Consider the following 15,456-nt stretch of genomic DNA (forward strand, 5'->3'; position numbering starts at 1 on the left):
GAACTATTTGTTAACACATAATTCAAGAGATCGTTCTTGCTACGTGATTTAAACTAATTTTTGAGGTTGAAAATTTTTTTTTTGATTGACAGAATAAAATATTGTTATTTTAGAAAAATTTATTTTAAATAACAAGCTTAAATATTTTTATAAACACCTTTTGAGATATACTTTATATAATTATTCTAAGATCCTTAAAAGACTTTAGATAAGTTAAATGCGAATCAAAGATATCTAGACAGAATTTAAGATAATAATAAAAATGAACCTCTTAACTAAAATAAATAAAAAATATATGAAATATAAAAATTAAGAGTTGCGATATACACTGATTCAGCTAAAATGCTTACATTCAGTTCTAAAAAAAATACGAAAATTCTATTATTAAAATAAATACTAAAACAATACATTAAATAAATAAAAAAATTAGAGAACTATTAGAATTTATTATTTTTTATTATTAATGTTTAAAAATGTGAAATAAAGTATGTTGTTAGATTATTAAACTAAAAAAACTATATTAAAAAAATTAAGTTAATGACTAAATAATGGTTAAAAATAATAAATTCTGATTGCCTTAATATTTCTCTTAAAATACAGTGTAAGAGGATGAACTCCAAACAGTTATAGAAATTCGGAAGAAAACCAACTTGAGTTGACAAAGTGGTTAGCTCATTCGTCCACTTAAATAAGTGTCGGGAGTTTAAATTCCGTCTTGTGCATGTAGCAATCTATTAGCCAGCAGCAGACTCTTAAATGGAGCTCAGATCCGTGACGGATTAGTCTTAGCTTGGACAACAGTACATTATTGTCAAAAACAAAAGAGAAGGGTAATTTAGAGATTGCTGCCTTGCTGGAGTCAGATATCAGAAAAGAAAGAAATCAAAAGGAGGACAAAAAAGGGAAAAGATTTGAGTCATTCATGGAAATTGCCAAAAATATATGACTCAATCACATGCAAACTACAAGTTGTACATAAACTCCACTGTTTTTACTTTTCCTCTTTTTTTTTTTTTTTCTCTCTCTCTTTTAGGTGATAAAACATAATCTCCGGCCACTATCAATAAAATGCAAACTAGAAATTGTGCATAAACTCCATTTCATAGTATGAGTCAGTGATTTGCTGCCCCATTGAATACATGTGGAGAATAACCTTATATTATGCAGATAACACCATCTTCTAAACCACTTAGACATTACCATTCATGATTTATAGAGATAATGCAGAAATGAAACTCAAATCATTAACTTCAACATTCACCTTCACATGTGCGGGTGAATCAAGATCACTGCCGTTGGAACCTTCAGAAATCTGTGGAAAATGCAGAGTCCAGTGATTTTCTTGACCTTTTCATCCTTTCTTGGAGCACATGATTATTGTTGAAGAGTATTTTGGTGTCAACAATGTGCGGAAAGTACTTGCTAATAGAGGTGACAAACTCTTCAGGAGTCCCATTGTTATCCTTCAAGTGTTTAATTGAGATTAGCTTTGTTTCAAGAACACGTTTAGCCATCCAAAGATGGCAAATTTTATGCTAATAACACAATAGTTCATAAACGTGTTATCCTTCAAATGTTTAATTGAGGATTAAGCTTTGATTCAAGAACATGTTTAGCTATCTAAAGATTCTATACTAATACAAGGTCATTTCAAGTTTTCATTTAGTAGTAATCAAAATTCATTCAGTTAACATGACCATTGCCTTATAGTGTGGAAAAAGTAATTCGCTTCCAAATATCATTAGCGATTTAGAACACGCATCACAATTTTAAGGCAAATAGAGAAAAAAAAATTACAGAGATAATATGACAAATCTTGAAAGTTTTTTTGATGACCTGAAATTTTCAATGTATAATCAGATTAATTTGTTCTTCTTGACTTTGCTCCTGTAATAACCCATCACGCCATTTACTGAATTTGTTTTTCTGCTTCCCTTTCTTGCTCTCTAGATAAATAAGATATTCCTGACATTATACAAGTGCGCAAAATTCTCAAACCACAGAACTATTAAAGTAGTGAAGAATTATGCATGTAGAAAAATCGCCTATTTCAAATAGAGAATTCTTGAAAGTCAGCATCTTTTAGTATTTTTGGCCATCATTGACTAGCATAAACACCAAGTTGCCATTTTAAAAATTTATATGTAAATTCTAAAAAACGTGAATGCAAATTGTATTGATTCATGGGTGCAAAATGTATTGATTCATATTTGCAAAACTCTAATAAATATAAGTGCAAATTATATACTTCATGTATGCAAAACGTCAGTAAATATGGGTACAAATTATTGCGGCTAAGTGCTGGCAAAAAATAATAATATTTGTTGGTCATGTAACATTGTTTTTTCAAAAATTAATATTAGAGATTTTTTTATGATCAACAAATCCAAAATTCCTCCAAATAATTGATGATGACAAACATTAGATTATTGGGCTAATTACCCAATTAATTTTGATTATTTTAGTTGAGTGATGCAGGCCAAAAATCAATATATAGCTACAGAATGGAACAAAAATATCTGAAGCTTTCAAAGTGTGGTACACTTATAAATAAAGCCCAAATTAATTTAGAACAAAGAAAGAATATTGCAGCAGCTCAATAGAAAGAAAATCAAACTAGAAACAAAGTGGGCTACAAAGCACTAAAAGCCTAAGGTTGATAAGCAATAGAATCAGTTGGGCTGAATGGAAACATATCTAACCCAAGCCCAAGTTAATCCTACCAAGCTTCTCTACAATATTGAAGTCTTCACTCTCTCTTATTGCTTCGGTCAGCAACAAAACACAAGAAAGAGAGCTTCGTCCTTCCTACTCATTTCAACAGAGAAGAAATAAAGAAAAAGCTTATTCAGAAAGCAAATGTCTAATCACCCGATCAATCCATATTAAACTAAGTCAGAAATTAAAAGGTGATTTATTTCCATTTTTATGCAACTTATTTTCTTTACTTCATCTCAAATCTTCTGTTTTATCATTTTTGGATAAATGGAAAAAGTGTTCTCTAATAATCACTACTATGAATCAAAGGCTAAAAATTGTTTCTTGAGAACAAAGCACTTGCTCAATGGTTCAGATTCAAGTTTACCTTTGAAACTTTTATCTTTGCTTATCTAAGGCTTTCGGTCAAGCAAAAAAAGGTCTGTTCCAACATTCTATTTTTGGAGGTAAATGGAAGAAAGTGAAAGGATATGATGGTGAAGCACACAGCTGGAGGAGTGGACTCAGAGGAGAGCAACTCAGCAACATGCAAGGAGATACAAAAGAAGATTTCTCATCATTCTGAAGTAAGGAGAGATAATCAGTGTATTGAGGTTTTGTTCTGAGAAGTGTTCTCTGAAGAAGTTCATCAACTTGGACAATACTTCCTAGTTAAAGGGACATTCCGCCAGAATGAGGAACTAAATCAGAGGCTAGCTAATCTGGTTCATCACATAGCATAGAGGTTGTTGAAGCATTAATCTCCTTCATGTTTTACAGATTATAATTTTCTTTTTAATGTTTATCTTTCTGTAATTTCTTGAGTGAAAAGGCATAATGAGAGAGCTCAAGTAAAAGCCAATGAGTGAAAGAGGCTGAGTGATACACTTGAGAGAAAAGTCTAAAGTTATTTCAGATTTCTTTAGGTAAATCTGTGTCTTGTATCTTGTACCTGTGAGGTATCTCTTTCTTAGTTAGGTTAGCACTAAGAGTGAAGAGTTAGGTATTAGCATAACCAAGTCAAGTTAGGTCAGAATTTGAGTGTAAAAGGATTGTGTCAATCCTGTGGAATTGGTGTATGTAATATTTTAACTATAGTGGAAATTCCACCACTGTTGTGGTAGAGACTGGACGTAGGTTGCATTGCACAAGGCAACCGAACCTGGATACATGATGGTGTCAGCTTCTCTCTTCCCTGCTCTGTTCTGTTTTCTGATATTCATGAGACAAAATGAAATTGTCTCATAAATTTTTCGCTGCTGAATTCAAAGAGATTCAGATTACAAGTTTGTTTTAAAAGGTTTATTTCATTAAAGTAAAAGAAGGTCATAGATTCAACCCCCTTCTCTAAGCCTTCTACAACCTTCAATTGGTGTCAGGAGCTAATGTCTCAAGAATCAAGCTTCACCGCTTGGAGCAAAGATCCAATGGCGAATAATTTGGGCACAACCATTGTTGTCTACACCCTCACTGAAGGCCAGTCAAACAACAGGCCTCCTTTCTTTAACGGAAAGAACTATGCCTACTGGAAAGAGAGGATGAGAATCTTCATCCAATACATTGACTACAATATATGGAAAATTATTGTTAGCGGTCCCAGGATTCCAACAAAACAAGTGCTGATGGAGTGGTGACTCTAAAAGAAGAAGCTAAATGGAATGAAGACGACAAGAAGAAGATGGAGCTGAATGCTAAATCTATCAACCTTATTCACTGTGCTATCAGCTTTGAAGAGTACCGAAAAGTGTCTAGATGCAAGACAGCCAAAGAAATTTGAGAAAAACACCAGGTTACACATGAAGGCACTAAACAGGCCAAAGAAACGAGGATTGATATGCTGTGAAAAGAGTACGAGATGTTTAATATGAAAGATGGAGAAAACATTGATGAAGTGTTTGAGAGATTCTCAATCATAATCAACAACCTTGATGCTATGGGTACAAACTACTCAGAACAAACCCTAGTGAGAAAACTCCTTAGAAGCCTCACAAAAGAATGGGAAACCACTGCCACTGTCCTAGTCGAGAGCAATAATTTAAGCCCTATAACCTATGATGAGCTGAGAGGAAAACTCCTTGCCTATGAAACTACACACACAAACCTAGACTCAAAGAAAAAGGGAATAACACTCAAGTCAAAAATAGAAATAAAAGAGAGTGAGTCTAGTGATGGTATTTCAGATGATGAGCTTATGTTTTTTGTTAGGAGATTTAGAAGGATGATGAAGAACAAGGACAAGTATAAGGGTTCAAACTCAAAGGAACACAAGATGGAATTAAGCAAGGTGACTTGTCATCATTGCAAGGAGGCTGGACATTTCAAGCTAAACTGTCCAAAGCTCAAGAAGGAGGAAAAAGGGAAGAAAGAAAAGAAGAGAATGCTCATGGCAGCTTGGGAAGATCTTAAGAACGACTCAAATGAGGAAGAAGATTCTAAAGGTGAAAATAAAATCTGCTTCATGGCTGGAAATAATCATCTTGATGAGGTAAATTACTATGATTTGTCTATAGATGATTTACATGCTATAATTGATGATCTTACACTGAACACCTTAAAACTGTTGGATAAGTACAATAGATGCAGATTTAGAAAAGATGTATTAAAAGGTGAAAATGATTTTTTGAGAGAAAAAGTGAAGGAAACTGAATATGCTTTGGGTATTATTATTGAAGAAAATAGATTTCTAAAATCTGAACTTGAAAAATTAAAAGGAAAGCACATTGTAGATCCTTCTCATGAACTTATTGCTGAAAATGAGAGACTAAATAAAATGGTTAAGAGGCTGAATGGTGACTTAGCAAAATTTGCTCAAAGTTCTAGTAACTTGGACAAATTACTTGCAAGTCAAAGACCATTATTTGAAAAATCTAATTTAGGTTATATAACCAAGGAAAGTCTAATTTTTAATGATTCCTTTATAAAATTTGTGGCATCTTCATAAAAAACTAAATCTACTTCCAACAGATATGGTCTTGGAAATGCTTCCACATATGAGGAGGAATCTAATGAATTTTGTACTAGTGAAACTGAGCCTTTTTCAAAAACCGAAACAACATCAAATAGGCCAGGTCTGGGATACATTTCGAATAGGGAGATTGCTTTCAAAAATTCACTATTTTATAACAAAACCTCATATTCGAAAAGTCCAAATATTCCAAAAAATTCTAGTTGGAACATTGCAAAGAGGAACAATTTCAATAAAAACCAGTTTGTCAAAAGAAGAGCACCTCTTTGAAAAACCAGAAAATTCCATTCCTTTAATCTTTTCCAGTATAATAAATCATCCCAGTTTCAGAAATATGCATCAGAAAATCATTGTTTAAATTGTAAGAAATTTGGTCACTCATATTCCTAATGCTTCATTAAAAAAAGAATTGTGGGAAACCAAATTTACAATGTTGTGTGTGATTTCAATGCACTTGGACAACCAAGATGGATTAACTTCAAAGAATCCAAATTAATTTGGATACCTAAGGTTACTTGAAATTTTTATGCAGATTTACCTAGCATCCAAGAACAAAAGGGATATATGGTACTTAGATGGTGGATGCTCAAGGCACATGACTGGAAGGTCAACTTACTTCATCAAACTAAACAAGTATGATGGAAGTTTTGTGACCTTTGGAGATGATGGAAAAGGTAAAATAATTGTTGTTGGAAAAGTAGGTAATAATCACTCTACTTTAATTGATGATGTCTTTTTGGTAAGTGGCTTGAAGCACAATCTTTTGAGTATATGTCAGCTGTGTGACCTAGGATATTTAGTGACTTTCAAAAGACTTGAATGTTGTGTGGTGAATGAAAAGACCAATGAAGTACTTTTTGTTGTTAAGCGTTGTAATAATGTGTATGGACTTACCCTTGATGAACTAAAGGATCAAAATGTAGCTTGTTTTCATTCTAAAGAATTTGAAAAGTGGCTATGGTACAAGAGATTGGGACATGCAAGTATGTTCCAAATAAACAAAATTGTAAAGAAAGGATTAATAAGAGGTCTTCCTTTGATAAAGTTTGACAAAGACATCACTTGTGATGCTTGCCAAATGGAAAAATAAACAAAAAGTTCATTTAAACCAAAGGAAGACATCTCTACTAAAAGGCCACTTGAATTGCTACACATTGATTTATTTGGTCCAACAAGAACTCAAAGCCTAGGTGGTAAACATTATGGTTTAGTAATTGTGGATGACTATTCTAGGTTTGGTTGTGTCTTATTTCTTGCACATAAAAATGAAGCCTTTTCGGCCTTTGAAATCTTTTACAAGAAAATTCAAAATGAAAATGATTTAAAGATCTCTTCTATAAGAAGTGACCATGGAACTGAATTTGAAAATCATTTATTTGAATCCTTTTGTGAGAAATTTGGAATATCTCACAACTTCTCTTGTCCAAGGACACCACAACAAAATGGTATTGTGGAAAGAAAAAATAGAAGCATTCAAGAAATGACAAGAGCTATGCTTTGTGATAGCAATGTTCCAAAATTCCTTTGGGCTGAAGCGGTTAACACAGATTGCCACATTTTGAATAAAACCATCATAAGAAAATTTTTGAAGAAAATCCCTTATGAACTTTGGAAAGGTTATCCACCAAAGTTGGATTACTTGCACATCTTTGGATGCAAATGTATTGTTCTCAATAACAAAGATAATTTAGAGAAATTTTATCCAAAGGCGTATGAGTGTTTATTTGTAGGATATTTCACAACTAGCAAAGCATATAAAGTTTATCATCAAGATGCTAGGATTATTGAGGAGTCCATACATGTTACATTTTGTGATACTAACTTAGTGCAAAGTGTTTTGGAAGATTGTGATGCAGGGAATCAAGCTCAAAAGGACAATGAAACTGCACAAAATCATGAAAATGAAAATTTTGGACAAGCTGAACCAGAAACTGCAGCTGCTGAAAATCAATCAAGAGACAATTCCATTTTGTCTCATGAATCTGAAGGAAATCCTGAAACCAGCAGTACCCAAAATCCGTTGGTAACTGAATCTGCCTCCAAGTCCACCAGACCTTGTGAATGGAGATTCTTAAAGAATTATCCTGAGAAATTTGTCATTGGGGACGTCTCTCATGGAGTTAAAACTCGGTCTTCAACTAGAAAGACAAATAAAGGAACAAACATTGCCTTTCTCTCTCAAATGGAGCCTCAAAATGCCAAGAAAGCCCTTGATGACCCTTCTTGGGTAAAGGTAATGGAAGATGAGCTTCTTGAGTTTGAGAAGAACCAAGTGTTGACATTGGTTCCAAGGCCAAATGGAAAGAAAGTGATCGGCACCAAGTGAATTTTTCAGAACAAGCTAGGAGAGGATGGTAGCATTACAAGAAACAAAGCAAGGCTAGTGGCACAAGGATATGACCAAGAAGAAGGAATAGACTTTGATGAATCCTTTGATCCTGTTGCCCGAATGGAAGTCATAAGACTTCTCTTAGCCTATGCTGCCTTTTGTGGTTTTAAATTATATCAAATGGATGTAAAATATGCATTTTTAAATGGTGTGATAGATAGGGAAGTGTATGTGGAGTAGCCACCAAGTTTTGAAAATAAAGAATTTTTCAACCATGTTTTCAAATTATCAAAAGCTCTCTATGGTTTGAGACAAGCTCCTAGAGCTTGGTATGAGATACTTAGCACTTTTCTCTTGAAAAATGATTTTCAAAGAGGCACCACAGACACTACTCTCTTTATCAAAAATTCTAATGATTCTTTCATTCTAGTCCAAATATATGTTGATGACATTATTTTTGGATCAGCCAATGAATCCTTTTGTAATGAATTTGGAAAACTCATGACAAGTGAATTTGACATGAGTATGATGGGTGAACTTAATTTTTTCCTTGGGCTATAAATTAAACAAACTGAAAATGGTATTTTCATTCATCAAGAAAAGTATGCCAAGGAACTAGTTAAGAAATTTGGTATGAAAAATGCCAAACCCATGGGAACTTCCATGCACCCTAATTCAAAATTAGACAAGGAAGAAATTGAGAAAGATGTAGATTAGACTAGGTATAGAGGAATGATTGGCTCTCTTATGTACTTAACTTCTTCTAAACCCGATATTGTGCAAAGTGTTGGAATGTGTTCAAGATTCCAATCTAAAACAAAAGAGTCTCATCTTTTTGCAGTTAAGAGGATCATTAGATATGTTCATGGCACATCCAATTTTGGTCTTTGGTATCCTAAGATTGATAATTTTTCTGCAGTTGGTTATTGTGATGCAGATTTTGCTGGTGATGGAGTTGATAGAAGGAGTACATTAGGCTTATGTTGCTTCCTTAGAAAGTCTTTGAATGTTTGGTCAAGTAAGAAGCAGCTAACAGTGGCTTTATCCACTGTAGAGGCTGGGTATATAGCTGCTTCTTCTTGTTTTTCTCAGCTTATGTGGTTAAAAACACAGCTTGCTGATTACAAATTAAATGCTAAAAATATTCTCTTGTTGTGTGACAATATGAGTGCCATTAATATTTCTAAAAATCCAGTTTTGCACTCTAGGACTAAATATATTAAAGTGAAATTTCACTCAATAAGAGAACATGTTCAAAAGGGAGATATTAGCATTCAATTTGTTAAATCAGAGTAGCAATTAGCTGATATTTTTATTAAACCACTACCTGAGGATAGATTTTGCATGATTAAGACTAGTCTACGAATTTTAAGCTGTGATTCATTGTTTGAGCTTTGCTGATGTGTTTGTTAAGTTTGTGATCTCATAGGTTTGGATGAGACAATTCTGGGCCGAAGAAGAACCATCACTCTGAACTTTATCTTCTGGGCTCTGAACCTTCTTGGAATATGGTTCTGAAATTTTTTTCCAAGATCACTCTTAACTTGCTGCAATTGCAAACCTATTCATGAATCGTGCATGTCTTTTTTTTTACATTTCTCATTATCATCATTTCAATTTCTGAAAAAAAAAACTGCAACTTCTGTTTTAATTGTGCTAATGTCTTGTTTGAGAATTTTAGGTTGCAGCTCAAAGAAACTTTTGTTGGATAAGAAATGAGAGATCTGGATTTTGTAGTGTAAAAATGGACATGGACCATGCTTGAATCTTATTACACATGTAGTTCCTTTTGTTTTCTAAAACCTTCAAGTGATATGAAACTCTTTTTGGTCCTAATGAGTTTTTACCAAGAATTTATCTTTGCACATTGTGAGTTTTGTTATATAACTATGGTGTTGCTGGTTGAAATATGATCTTCATTTCTCTTCCAATTTTTTTCAAGACGCAACATTTAGTTCTTACATGCCTCTAAGACACTCTTTTGCAGGTCCTATTTTTGTTTTATTTTTCTCACCTTGATAAAAAAAAGGGGGGAAGAAAAATGCTTATATGAGACTTGATAAGACATAAGACTTACTGTAATTATTGGATATTAGTTTTGATTAGTCTTGTGTTTGTTAATTGACTTGTGTTTATGAACTGAAACCTATTTGACTTGTTTGTGAACTGAACTATTGGATGATCTGTTTGTGAACTGAACTTGGATGACTTTAAGTCATTTGAACTTTATGTTGTGCTGGTGAATTGTTACTTACATGCTGTCATATTTAGCAATATGTGCTTGTATGGATTATTATACTTTTGTGCAACCATAGAATTATAGATAAGCATGTATATACATTGAATTATTGTGTTGGAATTATTGTCTGTATCCTCAGGTTAAACGATAAGTATACATTAAGGAGGAGCAACTAATATAAAAGAAAAGGAGAGCACATCAAGTTAATATGGTATCATCAAAGGGAAGTATCTAAACCTTCTGTTGCAGTATTTTAGTTCATTTCAAGTTGCAAATTTGAACCTTACATTAACTCTTCCACCTTTGATGAAAAAAGGAGGGGGGGGGAAGTAGTTGTATGTATGAATTGAATTTAGTAGCATATGAATTTTGCTAATTTTGCTGCTGCATTTTGCTAATTTTGCTTCTGTTGACTGCTGTGAACTATGACTGCTTTACATGATTTATTGCTATTTTGTCATTATTAGTCATTGATGCTCTGTTCTACTAATTTTGCTGCTGCTGTAAACTATGGCTGCTTTAAATGATTCGTTGCTGTTTTGCCCTTATTAGTCTTGATACTTTGTTTTGGTTAAAGCATGAACAGTTTCTAAAATGGATACTTGTTAAAAGTGCTGACATGAGATGTTCAGTATTGGGCTGGATTTGTGTTGCTGGTTGTATAAACTCCTTTAGTCAAGTTGAATTGTGTGTAGTTCTTTATTGTGCCTTCTATAAGAATAATATAAACAAGAACGAAGAGAAGAGCATAAATTTAGGGGGAACTACTCTTGAAAAGGAAAGGGGGAGTAACACATAAGCAAGTGACATCATTCAAAGGGAAGTTTCTCAACTCAATTCAAATTCAATTCCTTTGGTTAATGTTTCAATTATGTTTGTCATCAAGGGGGAGATTGTTGAGTTAAGAAATTAACTAACATAGTTGATGATGACAAACAATAGGTTATTGGGCTAATTACCTAATTAGTTTTGATTATTTTGGTTGAGTGATGCAGGCCAAAAATCAATATATAGCTGCAGCCCAAATAAATGGAACAAATATCTGAAGCTTTCATAGTGTGGTACACTTACAAATAAAGTCCAAATTAATTTAGAATAAAGAAAAAATATTGCAACAGCCCAATAGGAAGAAAATCAAACCAGAAACAAAGTGAGCTACAAAGCACTAAAAGCCTAAAGTTGTTAAGCAATAGAATCAGTTGGGTTGAATGGAAACATATCTAACCCAAGCCCAAGTTAATCCTACCAAGCTTCTCTACAAGATTGAAGACTTCACTCTCTCTTATTGCTTCGGTCAGCAACGAAACACAAGAAAGAGAGCTTCGTCTTTCCTACTCATTTTAACAGAGAAGAAAGAAAGAAAAATCTTATTCTGAAAGCAAATGTCTAATCACCCACATCAATCTATATTAAACTAAGTCAGAAATTAAAAGGTGATTTATTTCCATTTGTATGCAACTTACTTTCTTCACTTCATCTCAAATCTTCTGTTTTACCATTTTTGGATAAATGGAAAAAGTGTTCTCTGATAATCACTACTGTGAATTGAAGGCTAAAAATTATTTCTTGAGGACAAAGCAGTTGCTCAATGGTTCAGATTCAAGTTTACCTTTGAAACTTGTATCTTTGTTGATCTAAGACTTTCGGTCAAGTAAAAAAGAGTCTGTTCCAGCATTCTATTTTTGGAGGTAAATGGAAGAAAGTGAAAGGATAGGATGGTGAAGCACACAGCTGGAGGAGTGGACTCAGAGGAGAGCAACTCAGCAACATGCAAGGAGATACAAAATAAGATTTCTCATCATTCTGAAGTAAGGAGAGATAACCAGTGTATTGAGGTTTTGTTCTGAGAAGTGTTCTCTGAAGAAGTTTATCAACTTGGACAGTGCTTCCTAGTCAAAGGGACATTCCGCCAGAATGAGGAACTAAATCAGAGGCTAGCTCATCTGGTTCATCACATAGCATAGAGGCTGTTAAAGCATTAATCTCCTTCATGTTTTACAGATTGTAATTTTCTTTTTAATGTTTATCTTTTTGTAATTTCTTGAGTGAAAAGGCATAATGAGAGAGTTCAAGTAAAAGTCAATGAGTGAAAGAGGCTAAGTGATACACTTGAGAGAAAAGTCAAGAGTTATTTCAGATTTCTTTAGGTAAATCTGTGTCTTGTATCTTGTACCTGTGAGGTATCTCTTTCTTAGTTGGGTTAGCACTAAGAGTGAATAGTTAGGTATTAGCATAATCAAGTCAAGTTAGGTCAAAACTTGAGTGTGAAAGGATTGTGTCAATCCTGTGGAATTGGTGTATGTAATACTTTAACTATAGTGGAAATTCCACCACTGTTGTGGTGGAGACTGGACGTAGGTTGCATTGCACAAGGCAACCGAACCTGGATATATGATGGTGTCAACTTCTCTCTTTCTGCTCTGTTTTGTTTTCTAATATTCATGAGACAAAATAAAATTGTCTCATAAATTTTCTGCTACTGAATTCAAACAGATTCAGATTACAAGTTTGTTTTAAAAGGGTTATTTCATTAAAGTAAAAGAAGGTCATAGATTCAATCCCCCATTCTCTAAGCCTTCTACAACCTTCAGTCCTCAACTTTCTCCCCAAATTTCCGATGTAACAAGAGAGTGACTTACTCATTCTCACTTATTCAAATTATGGTTTCATCACAAAACCAAAAAGTGCTTTGGCACTTCTCTAATCACTTTATAATGACTATAATAATTTATGAGGTATGTATAATTTTTTTATTTTAATTTATAAGTAAACTACCATTTCTACCCACGAAAATTTTAAATACGAACAAATCTACTTATAAAAAAAATTAAAGTTGTACTCATAAAAAATAGATTCTGTAAAATAAAATTATTCAAACACTAAAAAATCAACTAAAAATTTTAAATTACCCTTCTCTTAACCCTAATCTCAACCCTCTGCCCCCTAATCTCAACCTTCTTTTTGTTCTTAGTTTCACCACCTCCTTCGCCAACAACATCTCTTCCACCAACCATCAACCGCCAAATCTCAATTCTCCCATTATTCTATACATATCACAAAGAATAATACAAGTTAAGATAAAAACCAAGACAAGTACTCATCAATCACCATCATCATTTTTCTCTAAGCCTTATTATGAATCATGAAAGTGAGATTGAAAAGTCACAGTAGTAATAATGATGAAGAGTAATAGGTATGTGTTGCTGAAACGAAAATTGTAGTTAGTTATGTCGTTGAGCGTGGCATTTGTATTTTTTTGTTGCACTTTGACATTATACTATCTTGTTTCCTTTAATTTTGCCTACTTCGAGAGGAAATACATATTTCCTCATCTGCAGCGCCATTCTCGTTCTTCTCACCAAAACCTCCTCTTCTTCCAATCATCAAGAACATGAAGATGAAGATGAAAAAGACACCCTACCACCACCACCAAATTGTGACAACGACTTTCACATGCTAGTTATTCCTATTTCTACGGCTCTACCTCAAGAACAAGAGACAACAGAGAATGACCAACAAGAAGACACATCGTCATCAATGATGGAAACAAATAACGAAGAAGTAGGAAGTGCAAAAGAACTGAATAGGAAGTTTGAAGAATTCATTAGGAAGATAAAAACAAGAAATCAGGACTGAAGGAAGAGGATCATGGTCGTGAAGTGTGATGTGAGAAGCGCAATAAGAAAGAGGGTGTAGACCATGACAAGGTAAGATCATGACCATGGAAGAAGGTGAGGCTGACTTTTGTCGGCGGTGGTTTTGGTGGAGAAGGTGGTAAAATTAGAATAAAAGGAGAATTGAGATTTGGGGAAGGAAAGTTGAGATTAGGGTTAAGAGAAGGGCAATTTGAGATTTTTAATTGAATTTTTAGTGTTTGGATAATTTTTTCGTACGTACGAAATCCATTTTTTATTAGTGGCGAAGATTTAATTACCTATCCGAATTCAAATCGAACCAATTAAATTGGTTCCAAAGTCAACGGATAATTGGTCCGATTCGAACCAAATCGATAATTCTCTTTAGTAATTGGATCGGGTAACAATTTTGGGAGTGTGAAACTCAAACCAACTAATGGACCGATCATATATTAATTAAATAAAAAAAATTAAAAAATATATATGCCTTTTAAAATATAAAAATTTAATGTGTTTGATGTTTAACGTATTTGGATTTTAATATTTTTAGTATTTAATATGTTTAGATTTTAATGTGTTTAGTTTTTAATATATTTAGTGTTTAACATGTTTGGATTATTTCTATTGATTTTACATGTTTATTATTCTTATAGAAGTTTTAAGATAAAAAATTTTGTTTTTTTATTTTGTTTTATAATTTTTTGTTTCATCGAGTATTCAATTACCTGAACCGAACCAATCCGTTTTTAATCAGTTTGGTTTGATTTGGATACATATACAAAAAAATGTAAATCCAAACCAAACCGAACCAATTACAATTCAATTAATTCGGTTTTAATTTCATCTTAAATCCGAACCAACTCAACCCATGCTCACTCCTATTTTTTATGGATACAATTTTAATTTTTTTATAAATAAATTTGTCAGTGTTTAAAATTTTCGTAAATAAAAATAATAATTTATCCCTAAATCTATAAACATAAAATTCAATTTAATAACTAAATAAGCAAAATCAAAATATATCAAACTAAATTAAACATTATAAAAATATAAACTAATAACTTTCAAATAATATTTCAACTCTTCATCACATTATAAACATTTAAAACACGTCTCACATGCATATCGTGATATCCTAATATTTCCAAATTTTGCTTAAAGTATGTTTGATTTATAGTAGTACGTTGTTGATATTTAATTTTTCAAAATCTAAAAGTTATTTATATTAAATATCTTATAGAAATTAAACAACAAACAAGTGCACATATAAATTATATACAGAAGGTAAGGTTAGGTTGCAGAGATAGACATGCTAATATATAAATTATATACAAACATTGACAGACCTTAATTATTCATATTTAATAAAAATATAATAGAAATTAAACACCATGACGACAATTTTGGTCGCTCTATGATGGTGGAATAATTCTTTTCATTTTTATACACGAAAAACTAATCTAGAACTAGAATATTAATAAATAGTAATAATATTTAAGATATAATAAAAAATTAATTTAAACAATTTAAAATTATTTTATTTAATATTTATTCATTATTATTAAAATAATAATATAATTTAAAATATAAT

The sequence above is a fragment of the Arachis duranensis genome, chromosome 1, assembly GCF_000817695.3.
Source record: "Arachis duranensis cultivar V14167 chromosome 1, aradu.V14167.gnm2.J7QH, whole genome shotgun sequence".
Lineage (NCBI taxonomy): Eukaryota > Viridiplantae > Streptophyta > Magnoliopsida > Fabales > Fabaceae > Arachis > Arachis duranensis.